The sequence below is a fragment of the Aotus nancymaae genome, unplaced genomic scaffold, assembly GCF_030222135.1.
Source record: "Aotus nancymaae isolate 86718 unplaced genomic scaffold, 86718_ANA_hifiasm-v0.15.2.pri h1tg000111l, whole genome shotgun sequence".
Lineage (NCBI taxonomy): Eukaryota > Metazoa > Chordata > Mammalia > Primates > Aotidae > Aotus > Aotus nancymaae.
In genome coordinates, this window is record NW_026988526.1 from 763,021 (window position 1) to 776,407 (window position 13,387).

A 13,387-nucleotide genomic window follows, 5' to 3' on the forward strand; every position below is an offset into this window, starting at 1 on the left:
AGACGCTTTCCTGTGAGACCGAGTTTATAGGAGAAGCATCACACATCACCCGGCGTTTAAAATATCCCTGCATTCTAACATCGTTCTTTTAAAAACCGAATGCAATTGTCATAATGCAAATGCAATCTCTGCAGCACGGGTCTGTGGAGACTCTGCGTCTTCGCACCCTCCTGGCTCCCATGTCACCCTCCCTCTGTCACTGTTTCACTTCAGAATTGGTTGAATAACTCTAGTAGTTATTTTCCCATTAAAAATAAAATGTGGTACGTAGCACTTTTACTGGCATCTTACATGCAGTGTCTGAGTTATTCCTGCAGACGCTGTGGGCTCATCTTCCCTTCCCTCCCCTTTCCTCTCCTGCCTCACCTTTCCTTCTCCCTCCCTCCCTCTCTTCCTTCCTTCCTTCTCCCTCTCTCTCTCTTTCTCTCTCCTTCCTTCTTTCCTTCTTTCTCTCCCTCCCTCCTTCCTTACTTCATTCCCCTCTCTCTCTTCTTTCCTTCCTTCCTTGTTTCCTTCCTTCCTTTCTTCCCTCCCTCCCTTTCTATCTCCCACTCCCCTCCCTCCTTCCTTCCTTCCCTCCCTCCCTTTCTCCCTCTCCCCTCCCTCCTTCCTTTCTTCCCTCCCTCCCTCCCTCGTTTCCTTCCTTCCTTCCTGCCTTCCTGCCTTCCCTCCTCCTCCCCACTACCCCTCCTTCCTTTCTTCCTTCTTTCCTTCCTTCCTTCCCTCCCTCCCTCCTTCCTGCCTTCCTGCCTTCCCACCTTGCTTCTTTGCTGACAGGGTCTTTCTCCATCACCAAGCTGGAGTTCAGTGGACCATCATTGCTCACTGCAGCCTTAAACCCCCAGGCTCAGCCTGTTTCCAGCTCAGCCTCCTGAGTACTGGAACTATAGGACGCACTCACAGTGCTCGGCTAATTTTTTTTTTATTTTTTTGTAAAGACAAGGGTCACAGGTCTCACTATGTTGCCCAGGCTGGCCTCGAACTCCTGGCCTCAAGCAATCTTCTGACCTTGGCCTCCCAAAGCACTGGGGTTACAGGCATGAGCCAGTGCACCCAGCCTGAGTTATTTTTTTCTTATATTTAATCAGTTATTATTTTCTTATATTTCATCATATTTCATCACACATCCATGCCTAGGTTACCTTCCATAGTGCCATATATATATACATATATATGTATATATATTCCTTTAAATATATATATTTCCTTTAAAATATATATATATATTTGTCAAATAACACTATAGAATATATTTATATAAAGGAATATATATTTTTTTCTTTCAAAACTTTTTTTTTTGAGACAATGTCTTGCTCTGTCACCAGGCTGGAGTGCAGTGGTGCAATCTCGGCTCACTGCAACCTCCGCCTCCTGGGTTCAGACAATTCTCCTGCCTCAGCCTCCTGAGTAGCTGGGATTACAGGCACGTGCCACCATGCCCTGCTAATTTTTGTATTTTTAGTAGAGATGGGGTTTCACCATGTTGGCCAGGAAGGTCTCTATCTCTTGACCTTGTGATCCGCCCACCTCGGCCTCCCAAAGTGCTGGGATTACAGGCGTGAGCCACCGCGCCCAGCAGTTTAAAAAATTTTCTAGAAATCCATAAATACATAAGTCAACAAAGGCCATTTAGTTAAGTCTAGTTAGGTGACTGTGTGCCTCACAGGTAGTGCGTTTGGATTTGACTTGGGAAGAATAGACACATATTGGAGAAATCCTTTGGAGTTTGAGGCCATGGAAGAGTGTCGGCGATACAGTTTGAGTGTGTCCCCACCCGAATCTCATCCTGAATTACAGCTCCCATAATTCCCGGGAGGTGTGGGAGGCACCAGGTGGAAGATAATTGAATCGTCGGTGTGGTTTCCATACTGCTCTTGTGGGAGTGGATGAGTCTCCAGAGATCTGACGGTTTTATCGGGGGCACCCCCTTTCACTTGGGTCTCATTCTCTCTTGACTGCCGCCGTGTAAAACATGCCCTTCACCTTCCACCATGACTGTGAGGCCTCCCAGTCACATGAAACTGTGAGTGCATCAACCCTCTTTTTCAGGAACATTTTACACTGTCGGTGGGAGTGTAAATCAGTTCAACCATTGTGGAAGACAGTGTGGCGATTCCTCAAGGACCTAGAAATAGAAATTCCATTTGACCTAGCAATCCCATTACTGGGCATATATCCACAGGATTATACATCATTCTACTATAAGGACACATGCACAGGAATGTTCATTGCAGCACAGTTTACAACAGCAAAGACCTAGAACCAACCCAAATGCCCATCGACGATAGACTGGACAGGGAAAATGTGGCACATATACACCATGGAATACTATGCAGCCATCAAAAACGATGAGTTCATGTCCTTTGTAGGGACATGGATGAACCTGGAAACCATCATTCTCAGCAAACTGACACAAGAACAGAAAACCAAACACCGCATGTTCTCACTCATAGGCGGGCATTGAACAATGAGAACACGTGGGCACAGGGAGGGGAACATCACACACTGGAGTAGGTTGGGGGTTGGGGGGCTAGGGACGGAAAACACTGGGAGAAATGCCTGATGTAGGCAACAGGGGGACGGAGACTGCAAACCACCATGGCATGTGTGTACCTATGCAACAACCCTGTGGGATGTGCACGTGTGCCCCAGAGCTTAAAGTACAATAATAATAAAAAAAAAACAGCTCCTTTTCATGATTAATCACTCCGTCTCCTCAGGTATGTCTTTATCAGCAGCGTGAAAACAGACTAAGACGGTGAGCTTCCCGTTAAGTTGCAGTGATCGCCAAAGTGTATCAGGAAGCGGGTGGTGCAGGGAAGCTGAGCACAGAAGGAGGGTTTAATAAAGAGACTCTTTGCCTGAGTCTAGCCAGGAGGTTGCAGAAAGCATCCAGAGATGGGGCAGAAGCTGCAGGCTCAGAAACAGGAGAGCTCGCCCTCAACTCAGAGAATGATGGCAAAAGAAAGAGGCAGAGGGCAGAACCCAGTGAGGAAGAACTCCACGACCAAGGCCACCTGACAGGTGCTGGGACATTGCATAACAGGAGAAAGCCAGGCCAGGCGCGGCAGCTCACACCTGTCATCCCAGCACATTGGAAGGCCAAGGCGGGTGGATCACGAGGTCAGGAGATCGAGACCATCCTGGCCAACACGGTGAAACCCCATCTCTATACTAAAATAAAAAAAAAAGGAAAATTAGCCAGGCATGGTGGTGGGTGCCTGTAGTCCCAGTTACTCGGGAGGCTGAGACAAGAGAATCACTTGAACCCGGGAAGCAGAGGTGACCGTGAGCTGAGATTGTGCCACTGCACTCCAGCCTGGGCAACAGAGCAAGATGCCGTCTCAAAAAACAAAACAAAACGAAACAAAAGGAGAAAGCCAATGTCAGACGGAACCCAGGGCTAAATCACTCCGACTTTACTCTCCTCCTGTCTCCAACCTCGGTGGGGATTCCCCAGGATCAGACCCAAAAAAGACATCCAGTGTTGTGGTCCGTGAGAATGGCACGTCTGCCGGGGGTCTCTTGACCAGCAAGAGGGTCCCAATACCTGGAAGAGAGAGTGCACGGAAGAAAAGAATGACAGAACAGTATGGGGTCTGGAGGACTGACGAGGACTGCCCACGTCAGCGATTTATTTTGTGCACAGGGTCTCATTATATACCCTTCAGCCTGCAGTGGCTGACGTCAAGTCTCTTAGTGAGGTTACTACAACAAAGGGAAGGGAAAGTTACAACATCGCAAGCCTGGGGTTCCAGTTAAAACTAGTAAAAGGAGAAGCATACAATCAACTGTCATAGAGATTGATCAAGAAGTCATAAAACAAACAGGTGACCTTTTCTACTTATCTGATAATCAAAAACACAGAAACAAGATCGCATCTTACAACAGTCAAACCAAGGTATAAATCTTAAAGGTAACAATTTCAAATGTCATACGAATAGTCACAAGCTTCAGTGAGTACCTGGTAACAGAGTCATAAAAACTAGCCCAGAACAGAAACTTCAAGAAATACAGTGTGCAGTGAAACCACACAGCCTTCACCCAGCGAAACTGTTAGATCAGTGAACCAGAAACAAACTTCTGCAAAATCAAACTTCTTGCACTTCCTTCTTTCCCTTAGCTCGACTGCATCCAGGAGGGGAGAAATGTGTCTGGGCTCAAACTCCATTATGGCAGAGACACTTAGGGGTCTCTACGCTGGAGCGATCCCCACAATCCAGAAGGCAAGAGAACCTCATACATGCAGTGTCTGGGCATCAGCCTCAGCCTCCCTGCCTCGCCATTCCCCCTTCTGCTCTCCCCTGGGCCGAGAAGGTTGGAGAAACGTACAAAGTGACTCAGAGACACAAAAGGAAAAAGTGATAGCGGATATATGAGGAGACGTGCCACGCTTTTGTACCACTGAAACATTTTAATAGGGGAACAAAGAACCCTAATTAGTATGTAACAAAGGAAAAACAGAAGGGACTGAGGGAGGCAAGGACGGGGAGCGTTCATTCATTTAGCGGAGATGTCTGACGGCCAGGCAGACTTAGGACCTGAAAAAAACACCCAGGGTCTGTGGCGAACACAGCACACAGCAGTGTTTGCTTCCTGAGGCCCTCAACGTTAGCGGACGCCAACGAGATTTCATCGTTTCTGGAAAGATTTGTTGGCATTCTCTCTAAGAGCATTCGTCCAAATATGTTTTTAGAAAGCAAGCATATTTTTTGCCCCTTGGATCGTTACATGAAAAATACTTGGAAAATACTGATGGTTTCACAACAGCGTGAATGTAATTCAAGTCACCGCGTGCTACACTTAAACGTGATTGACATCAGGCACCTTATGTTTTATTTATATATTATTATAATTAATACATATTATATTTCAGCGTATTTACTTCCCTCCATGTATTAGTCCATTTTCACACTGCTGATAAAGATGCACCTGAGACTGGGTAATTTATTTTTCAGCCAGGCCGGAGTGCAGTGGCACGATCTCGGCTCACTGCAAACTCTGCCTCCCGGGTTCAAGTGATTCTCCAGACTCTACTTCTCCCTCAGCCCTTAAAGTCTCGTCACAATGACCCATTAAGGTTTCAAATGAATGGGAATCAGAACACGGCTGCCAGCTGGCCACGTGAACCATCCCCCTGAGAGGCATGGCATCGGACAGCAGGAACAGTGCCTCACTTCTTGATTTAGCTACCGTGGTTTGCAGAACTGTTTATTCTCTTCCTCGCTATTTTTTTTTTTTTTTGAGACAGAGGGGGACTCAGGCAGGATGTGGGAAGTAGAAAAGTTCCTTTTTAAAGTTTCTTTCTTGTTAAATAATAAATCATAAGTGTGCTAATAACTTTGTGAAGCCCTATCCTCTGTAGCTGTTAGACACACCACACTTACAGGCACACAGTACATTCTGTGTCCTTGTACTTTACCCAAGATACCTGTGCTGGACGTGCTCACAGGGGCATGTCCCAGCTCTCCATTGCTTTTACCTGTTTAGAAAAGTTATTAGCCAGTCAGGTTTTAGTTTAGATGGTGAGATCTGGCTCCGGCCCACGGAGATCAGACACGGCAGGAAGGACGACCCCACACGCGTCAGGGATAAATGTGTGTGTGTTCCTTTGTTCATTGTACTCTCGTGGCACAATGGCTAGTGAGTGTCCCCTCCCTGCAGTCCAGAAAGTAAAAACTGTGTTGCTGAAAGATCCTCTGTCTCAGGGCTGATTTTTCTTTGGGGCAGCGAGCGTGTGTTTGCAACACATATTGTCATAATTAATACATGTTACATTTCAGGATCCTTTACCTTCACTCAGGTACTAATCCATTTTCACCCTGCTGATAAAGACATACCTGAGACTGTGTAATTTATTTTTCATTCTAATTTTTTTTTGAGGGTCTCCTTCTGTCCCCCAGGCTAAAATGCACTGGCATGATCTTGGCTTATTGCAACCTCCGCCTCTCGGATTCAAGCAATTCTCCTGCCTCAGCCTCCCTAGTAGCTGGGGTTACAGGCATACACCACCACACCCAGCCAATTTTTGTACTTTTTAGTTGAGATGGGGTTTCACCATGTTGGCCAAGCTGGTCTCAAACTCCCAACCTCAGGTGATCCGCCTGCCTCAGCCTCCCAAAGTGCTGGGATGACAGGCACAAACCACGGTGCCCAGGAGAGTCTGGGTGATTTATAAAGAAAAAAAGTTTGAATGGACTCACAGTTCCACATGGCTGGGGAGGCCTCACCCTCATGGCAGAAGGCGAAAGGTGTGTCCTACATGGCACACACAAGAAAGGAAATGAGAGGCAAGTGAAAGCAAAAACGGCTCATAAAACCCTCAGATTTCAGGAGACCTGTTGACTACATGAGAACAATGTGATTCAGTTAACGCCCACCGGGTCCCTCCCACAACACATGGGAATTATGGGAGCCACAATTCAAGATGAGATTTGGGTGGGGACACAGCCGAATCATATCACCCCCAAAACACAAGATGCACACGAATGCATATACACACACAGACACACACACACACATTTAAGGAGTGAATGTGTTTTTGAATACGCGTCAACTTTCCTCAGACTATATATTTTTCCTCAGACTAAATATATATATATATATATTTTATTGTATTTTAGGTTTTGGGGTACTTGTGAAGAACATGCAAGATTGTTGCATAGGTACACACTTGGCAGTGTGATTTGCTGCCTTCCTCCCCTTCACCTATATCTGGCATTTCTCCCCATGCTATCTCTCCCCAACTCCCCACTCGCCGCTGTCCCTCCCCTATTTCCCCCCAACAGACCCCAGTGTGTGATGCTCCCCTCCCTGTGTCCACGTGTTCTCATTGTTCAACACCCGCCTATGAGTGAGAACATGCGGTGTTTGATTTTCTGTTCTTGTGTCAGTTTGCTGAGAATGATGGTTTCCAGATTCATCCAGGTCCCTACAAAGGACACAAACTCATAGTTTTTGATGGCTGCATAATATTCCATGGTGTATATGTGCCATATTTTCCCTGTCCAGTCTATCATCGATGGGCATTTGGGTTGGTTCCAGGTCTTTGCTATTGTAAACTGTGCTGCAATGAACATTCGTGTGCATGTGTCCTTATAGTAGAACGATTTATAATCCTTTGGATATATACCCAGTAATGGGATTGCTGGGTCAAATGGAATTTCTAATTCTAGGTCCTTGAGGAATCGCCACACTGTCTTCCACAATGGTTGAACTAATTTACACTCCCACCAACAGTGTAAAAGTGTTCTGTTTCTCCGCATCCTCTCCAGCATCTGTTGTCTCCAGATTTTGTAATGATCGCCATTCTAACTGGGGTGAGATGGTATCTCAATGTAGTTTTGATTTGCATTTCTCTAATGACCAGTGATGATGAGCATTTTTTCATATGTTTATTGGCCTCACGTATGTCTAGACTCTATTATTAATCTTTGTACAAATTAAATCTGGTCTCCCCTTTTCTGGAAGTATCACATGATCAAAGATTTGAATTCTCCATGTGAGAATGGTGGGGAAGGTTCACACCACAATTCTCAGCCTAATTTCAGACATCCAGCTGGAAGCTAAGGTGTTTTCTCCTGAGCCTCTTCAGTCATGAAAGAAGTTCTGTTTACATATAACTTCTGCCCTACTTTATTCAAAAATGGCCATGGCATTGATAGCTGCAAATAATGTCTGAATCTTTTTTAAAAAATTTTTTCCAAGTTGTTTGTTTTTGTTTTTGAGATGGAGTCTTGCTCTGTCACCAGGCTGGAGTGCAATGGTGAGATCTCAGCCCACTGCAACCTCTGCCTCCCGGGTTCAAGCGATTTTCATGCCTCAGCCTCCTGAGTAGCTACAGACACACGCCACCACACCCAGCTAGTTTTTTGTATTTTAGTAGAGATGGGGTTTCACCATGTTGGCCAGGATGGTCTTGACCTCCCGACCTTGTGATCCACCTGCCTCAGCCTCCCAAAGTGCTGGGATGACAGGTGTGAGCCACCGAGCCCGGCCCTTTCCAAGTTTTAAATCCATGTTCAGCCCAAGGATTGGAAGATTCTTGTGAACCGGTCTGGCAAACATTCTCCCATGCATTATGAGTTAGTGTATCTTTTTATATCTTTTTTATCTTTTCATATATCTTAACTTGCCCGGGACACCAATCTTATCAATGGTTTTCTTTTATAATTTTTCTTCTAAAAAAATCTATAAACTTACGTTTCCACGTCAACACAGCGAAGTCGTTTAGTTAAGCCGCGTTAGGCAAAGCTTTGTATTGAGAGCAGTATCATCACTGGTGATTTTCAGGGTAAAATTACCAAACAGAGAAAGAAAACCCAGGCTTTTCTCCATGATTAAGGACTCATCACTCTTGGTGAGTTTAGTTTTATTTATTTATTTTTTTTTATTTAGGTTTTTTTTGAGAGTCACTCTGTCACCCAGACTGGAATGCAGTGGTGTAATCTCAGCTCACTGCAACCTCCGCCTCCCAGGTTCAAACTATTCTCCTACCTCAGCCTCCCGAGTAGCTGGGATTACAGGCATGTGCCATCACGCCCAGCTAATTTTTGTATTTTTTTTTTAAGAGATGGGGTTTCACCATGTTGGCCAGGCTGGTCTCAAACTCCTGACCTCAGGTGATCCACCCACTCGGCCTCGCAAAGTGCTGGGATTACAGGCGTGAGCCACCACACCCGGCCTGATTTTTGTATTTTTAGTAGAGACAGGGTTTTGCCTTGTTGGCCAGGCTGGTCTCGAACTCCTGACCTCAAGCAATCCGCCCGCCTCAGCCTCCCACAGTGCTGGGCTGACAGGCGTGAGGCACCGCGCCCCACCTACTGGTGAGTTTAATTAATACTCCTTTCCAAATGTTTCTGTCAAAGTGTAAAGTCAGACAGAGCGGCCCTCAGGATCAACGTCACTGTAGACGTTGCCTGCAAGCTTTGGCTACAACTGACATAACTCTTGAAAATTTACTAGAATGGGGAAAAAGGAGTAAAACCGTGTCTTTTGCAGCAGCCTGGATAGAGCCGGAGTTCATGATGCCAAGTCAATTACCGCAGAAACAGAAAACATTGCTTACCCTGCCCCAGAGGCTCCCTTGTGGAAAATAACTTTTGGCTGGCAATGAGTGGTAGGCAGGTAACAGCTGCCTACCTGGTGTATTTTTTTTTTTTTTTGAGACGGAGTTTCGCTCTTGTTACCCAGGCTGGAGTGCAATGGCGCGATCTCGGCTCACTGCAACCTCCGCCTCCTGGGTTCAGGCAATTCTCCTGCCTCAGCCTCCTGAGTACCTGGGACTACAGGCACGCGCCATCATGCCCAGCTAATTTTTTATATTTTTAGTAGAGACGGCGTTTCACCATGTTGACCAGGATGGTCTCGATCTCTCGACCTCGTGATCCACCCGCCTCGCCCTCCCAAAGTGCTGGGATTACAGGCGTGAGCCACCGCGCCCGGCCGTATTTTTGAGTTATGAGTAAGTACAGAACACCTGTTTATTAATAAGAATCACCTGTTCACAGAGAATACGTGGGTCAGAATCTGCTGGGGGCCTTCAGCCTGGAATGCCGTCAGCCCCTGAGACCCTCAGCTCTGAGGGCTGCTTGCCCCCCAATAGACACATTTGGCCATTTTATCTGGGTGTCTGCCTGTCATCGCCTTCAGCGCTGCCTGGGTGGGGGTCTCCTCAACCAACCTGGTCCTCGGTGAAAAGCCAAATACCATATATTCTCATTTATACGTGGGGGGCTAAGCATTGGGTACAGGTGGGCATGTACGTGAGAACGGTAGTCACTGCGGAATACAGCGGGGAAGAGACTAGGAAGATGAGGGTTGAAAAAACGATGTTTTGGGTACCGCGCTCGCCACCTGGGTGATGGTTTCATCCGTACTCCAGATCTCAGCCTCACACAATACACCTTTGTAACGAACCTGCACAGGTACCCACTGACTCTAAAATAAAAGTTGAAAAAAATAGCCTGGTGCGGTGGCCGACACCTATCACCCAAGCACTTTCTGAGGCTGAGGCAGGTGGATCACCTGAGGTCGGGCGTTCGAGACCAGCCTGACCAACATGGAGAAACTCTGTGCCTACTAAAAATACAAAATTAGCCGGGTGTGGCAGCACGTGCCTGTAATCTCAGCTACTCGGAAGGGGCTGAGGTAGGAGAGTCGCTTGAGCCTGGTAGGCAAAGGTTGTAGTGAGCTGAGATTGCGCCATTGCACTCCAGCCTGGGCGACAAGATTGAAACTCCATCTCAACTAACTAACTAAAGAAATTATTTTAAAGTGGTGATTACTGCTCTTGGAACAGGGCTTGCTGCAGCCTGAACCAGCCTTTGCAGAAGAATTGGTAATGAAACAGAAAGTTTCTACTCTAAACAGGTAAATAACGTCTCCCGGGAATTGTAAGACACAAGGAAATTCTCCTAAAAACATGTTCGAAATCTATATTTGAGGCTGTGCATTGTTGACCTGAATGCTAACAGGATCAGCATGAAAGGACATGCAACTTCTGGCCGGGTGTGGTGGCTCATGCCTGTAATCCCAGCACTTTGGGAGGCTGAGGCAGGTGGATCATGAGGTCAGGAGTTCGGGACCAACCTGGCCAATAGGGTGAAACCCTGTCTCTACTACAAATACAAAAAATTAGCTGGGCATGGTGGTGCACACCTGTAGTCCCAGCTACTCAGGAGACTGAGGCAGGAGAATCACTTGACCACAGGAGGTAGACCCACCACCACGCACAGCTAATTTTTGTATTTTTAGTAGAGATGGAGTTTCGCCATGTTGACCAGGCTGGTCTCGAACTCCTGGCGTTAGCACATCCACCCACCTCAGACTCCCAAAGTCCTGGGATTACAGGCATGAGCCACCGGTGCTAGGCTGGTAATTAAATATGTGATGCATGAACTGATTCTGGGTTCAATTATAGCCCCTCTCCCTGAAAGATACAGAAAAATGATAACCCTCGGAACCTATGAGTGTGACTTTCTTTGAAAACAGACTCCTGGGCCGGGCGCGGTGGCTCACGTCTATAATCCCAGCACTTTGAGAGGCCGAGACGGGTGGATCACGAGGTCAAGAGATCGAGACCATCCTGGTCAACATGGTGAAACCCCGTCTCTACTAAAAATACAAAAATTAGCTGGGCATGGTGGTGCGCGCCTGTAGTCCCAGCTACTCGGGAGGCTGAGGCAGGAGAATCGCTTGAACCCAGGAGACGGAGGTTGCGGTGAGCTGAGATTGCGCCATTGTGCTCCAGCCTGGGTAACAAGAGCGAAACTCCGTCTTAAAAAAAAAAGAAAAAAAAAAAAAGAGGAAAACAGAGTCCTTGTAAATACCATTAATTACATGAAAACAAGAACACTCTGGATTAAGGTGGGCCCTGATTCCATCACCCGTCTGCGCTACTGTAACAAAAATATCATAGACTTGGTGGCTTGTAAACGGCAGACGATCATTGACTGGGTGGCTTACAAACCAAGGCATTTATGGGTCACCGTGCTGGACCCTGGAAATCCAAGATCAAGGTGTGAGAGATGAGTCACTCGTGGGGCCTGTCTCTCTCTTTGTTTCCAAGTCTGGCACCGTGTAGCTCAGTCCTCACGTAGCCTCAGAGCCCGGCCTCTTCCCTCCAGCTTCTTTCCCGAGCGCTAATCCCGTCCATTAACCCAGAGACCTCATGACTTAATCACTTCCTGGAGGCACCACCTCTTAATACGGTTGGATTGGGGATTAAACCTCCACGGGAATTTTGAAGGGAGCCTGCTGTCATTTCACCTTTCCCCACGGAGCAGACGTCACCCCTGCAAGGCCAGGACGTTTCCGCAGAGAGAATGCCCATTACATGGCTAGATTTTATCTCTGTGTCCTGCGTCTGTCCGTCTCACATGCTGTGTGACTTCTTATCCTTCGGTTAATTATTTGAACTACATCCGTAGGGCATGTTCGTGAAGGGCTGGACATGTTTTAAACATTGAACAAATACATTATTCATCTTAGTGTATTTCCCGTTCTGTTTTATTTATTTTTGGGGGGACACAGAGGGGAGCCAATTTATATGAGATCTGGTTGCCAAATCAGCCTTCTTTACATGTCCTTCCCTTTCAGCTAAAACTGCAGGTTAAAACTAGATTTTTTTTTTTTTTTTTTTTTTTTGAGACGGAATTTCACTCTTGTTATCCAGCCTGGAGTGCAATGGCGCGATCTCGGCTCACCACAACCTCCGCCTCCTGGGTTCAGGCAATTCTCCTGCCTCAGCCTCCTGAGTAGCTGGGATTACAGGCACGCGCCACCATGCCCAGCTAATTTTTTTGTATTTTCAGTAGCGACCGGGTTTCACCATGTTGACCAGGATGGTCTCGATCTCTTGACCTCGTGATCCACCCGCCTTGGCCTCCCGAAGTGCTGGGATTACACAAATCAGCCTTCTTTACATGTCCTTCCCTTTCAGCTAAAACTGCAAGTTAAAACTAGAGTTTTGTTTTTTTGTCTTTTGTTTTTGTGCATTTAAATCCTTCTATTTTTAAAATAATAGGCCACCTGCGCAGCTCTGTCACATTTGATGTGTTCCTTCACGGCCAGGGTTCGTCCCACCCATCAAACACCTAAACCGTCATTTGCTGATGAGATTTTCCCACCTGGGTGCTAAAGAGACCACCAGGTTTTTCACTGTGTGACTCAATCGTGGAACTTAGCTCCAATGTTGGACGTGAGATAGCACAATACATAGTTTTCACAAGTTCTGTGGCTCGCACGGTCTCTGCAGAAATATTTCGGCACCCTAAAATCTGCTTCTGGTTACTGGACCTCCTTCTGTTGAAGAACAGCAGCAGAACACGCACATCTTTCCTGAAACGCAGGCTTCACTTAGAAGCAGAACATCTTTTCGGAGTATTATTCGCCTCCTGAAGACCGGATGATGCTGCTGATTCATCACGTCAAGTGCCTTTTTAAAAACTTTCTGATGAAAGGACGTAGTTGAAACTGCATTTTGGCCGGGCGCGGTGGCTCATGCCTGTAATGCCAGCACTTTGGGAGGCCGAGGTGGGCGGATCACAAGCTCAGGAGATCAAGACCATCATGGCTAACATGGTGAAACCCGTCTCTACTAAAAATACAAAAAATTAGCTGGGCATGGTGGCGCGTGCCTGTAATCCCAGCTACTCAGGAGGCTGAGGCAGGAGGATCGCTTGAACCTGGGAAGCGGAGGTTGCAGTGAGCCAACATCACGCCATGGCACTCCAGCCTGGGCAACAAGAGTGAGACTCCGTCTCAAAAAATAAAATAAAATAAAATAAAATAAAATAAAATAAAATAAAAATAAAAGAATTTTAGCCAAGCGCAGTGGCTGATGCCTGTAATCCCAGCACTTTGGGAGTCCGAGGTGGGCGGATCA